We start from the raw sequence: 2,922 nt of genomic DNA on the forward strand, positions 1-2,922 counted from the left end.
TTCAGCAGCCCTTTTACATGCTGCTGTTACTTAACAGCCGTCTTTACAGCACTCATTTTACATGAGTTACTGCTTAACATAACTCATTTTAAATGAGTCACATTTTGCCCCTAACGCGTATGCAACAAAATGTTTTACTCGAAGATTTCGTCGACCTTCTGGGCATTTCTGTTCGCCTGGTATTTTAGAAGAATTTATGAAATATCTTGGCAGCCAGCGGACAGATTTTTAATTACGGTTGATTTTTGAATATGTTGCAATACCATATCCTTTGAAAGTAAAAAAGCAGGAATTTGTTTATTAGTTTTAAATTTATTTATTTTTATGAAAATTATTATGTACTTTCAATTGTTACTTAAAATGACTATATCTGGCTCAATAAACGTCCTGGAATCGACAAGAATCCTTGAAAATCTTTAGTATCCATTAGAGTCCTTGAATCCTTTAATCTGAAAAGATATAAAAACATATTTAAATTAAAAATGGCATTCGAAATATATATATGTGTTTTAACTAAAGAAGTTGCCATAACTCGGTCATATCCTTGCAGATTTTCAAAGGACATGGCGCGTTAGGATCGTGGAGACCAACTGCATCGAAGTCCATTCAAACATTATGGGGTCATCTAAGAATCATCAACTTAGTAAATTTTGTCGCGGGCCGCAAGGAAAATTGGCTGAAATCACAAAATTTCACTAAAATCGCTATTTCTCTGAGACTTCTGAGACGATCTTGATGTCCTTTGGCCAGTTGGTGGACCTAGTCGGCACAATTTTTTTGACACATGTCCTGCCAGGATATGCAAGGATATAGCCGAGTTATGGCCTATTTTCTGTAGCCGAAAATGTCCTTAAAACTTTGTCGTTTGAAGGACTATCGTCCTTCGGGTTGTATATTCTTAAATGTGAGGGTAAGGACATTCAGCTGTGTAAAGGACATCCCGATAGTCCTTCAAATGGCAAAGTTAGCCCGGAAATTTTTGATTTTGGCCAATTTTCTGACTAAACCCCTGTGAAAAATTTCGGAGAAATTTTTTGTTGAAATAGGGAAATCGTTGAATGCCAATCGATAGTCCTGCTCCCCACGAGTTCAAAAAGGTATATCCTTCCGATATCCTTAAGGATATAACAAAGCTATGACCAAAAATAAAATGTCCTTTTTAGAAAAATAGCTCTAGCTCAACCAAATCCTGACGGATTTTCAAAGGACATGGTGCGTTGGGAACGTAAGGACGAGCTGTATCGAACTGCATTTAAAAATTCAGGGATTCGATCAATTTCAGCGGAGGATGCAAGGACTCATGTTATAATAAAAAAATCCCTGATATCTTGGAAACTACAAGGACGATATTGATGTCCTTTGGCAAACTGGTAGCCCTCTTTACTATGAGTTGTTCGACACAAGACTCGTCAGGAACCGCAAGGATATGGCGGAACTATAGGTAATTTTGTGCACACATAAATTAATCCTTGTTCAGCTTGATGAGGCACATTCGTCCTTTTCATTGTATATGCTGGATTTTACAGATAAGGACTATCTAATGACCAAAGGACTGCACAATAGATTACAAAATAGCCAATTATGTGATTATTGTCCTTTTGAAGAATAAATACTCATATCTCGAACACCACAAGGACCATAGTGATGTTCTTTGGCCACTTGATTCTTCGGTTAATACAAATAGTTTGTTTATAAACAAATAAATGCTTTTCCCAGCTGCTCAAAAAACTTTCTTTGTTTGTATATTCCGAGTTGCAGAGATGACGAGTATATGTTGGTCAAAGGACATCAAGACATCAAATCCCTGAAATGGCACAGTTATGGTCCATTCTTTAAATAATGTTCTTATTAGAGAAAAAAACCATTTATTGGCTAAATACCTGCAGATTTCCAAAGCATTCGATGTATAAGAATCATATGTAACAGCTGACTCGACCTGCAATAAAAATTAAAGGATCAGACATTTTACAATAATGCTTTTTATTAAAATGAGGGTCTGTTCGAAAATCAAAACTGTTAAGTTTTTTTGTTTTAATATTTCGAGTAAATAAAGATTAATTTTGAAATATCATACCTTTTTAAATTCGTACGGATCCCTACTATTAATTGACATTCAAGAGAATTAAAATAGTTGATCTTTTTTAGGATCATTTTTAGGAATATCTCGTCCAAATAATGTCCGATTTTTGAATTTTGGACTCGTAAGATCAGTACTATCGATTGGCATAAAAAAAATGGATGGGTTAAAAAATGTTGTGCACCCTTACCTTTCGTTTGTCCGATTCTGGAATCGTATACCATTCGGGACACGTAGGGATCAGTCCTATCGATTGGCATATTGAAAAGGTAATATAGATGAAAATATGAAATTCTTATTTTAATAAATATGCAAGATAATTATACTCACTGTTTCTTTAAATTGTTAAAGTCTCGCACACAGGCCATGGCCAAGAGATGATTGCCCGCGTTTTGTACAGACTGTGCCCATATGCATTCACCTACATGTTAATGTTTTTATGTGCCGCTCACTTGACCCAGTCTTCGACTTTGTTGTCCATTTGGCGTGCGCTTTTCCAGCCACTAATTGCTTGGAAAATATGCTCACTTCCACACGACAACATTTCAATGGCAGCCGCAACAATTTCAACAGAACGTCGGCTGTAAATGCTGCACAATATTTAAATACGAATACGACGTGAGGCTGAAGGAGCGGAGAGAAAATCTTTTTGCCCGGTTTTAAATAAAGACGAGACTGTTTTCAGTTGTTGCCATTCAGTTTTCCACTTCGCACGTGTTTGTGTGTGAGTGTGTATATGTGCTTTCTGGTTTTTGGAAATGTGTGCCGTTTTTGCCAACGATTATGTGCTTGGCTGCAGTGCTTTGTGTTCAAATACCCTGTAAATAGACGGAAGGGTGAGTTTA

General features: G+C 36.4%; 1 long non-coding RNA gene across 1 annotated transcript; it reads right to left on the bottom strand.

Moving 5' to 3' along the window:
• Positions 1-370: 370 nt before the first annotated feature.
• Positions 371-2,545, bottom strand: LOC116651390 (uncharacterized). The gene is made up of 4 exons (XR_004304378.2): positions 2,408-2,545; positions 2,268-2,323; positions 1,881-1,936; positions 371-449 (listed from the first exon to the last, which is right to left on the bottom strand). It is a non-coding gene; the product is annotated as an uncharacterized lncRNA (long non-coding RNA).
• Between the last annotated feature and the right edge of the window lie 377 nt (positions 2,546-2,922).

The sequence above is a fragment of the Drosophila virilis genome, chromosome 4, assembly GCF_030788295.1.
Source record: "Drosophila virilis strain 15010-1051.87 chromosome 4, Dvir_AGI_RSII-ME, whole genome shotgun sequence".
NCBI classification, from domain to species: Eukaryota; Metazoa; Arthropoda; class Insecta; order Diptera; family Drosophilidae; genus Drosophila; species Drosophila virilis.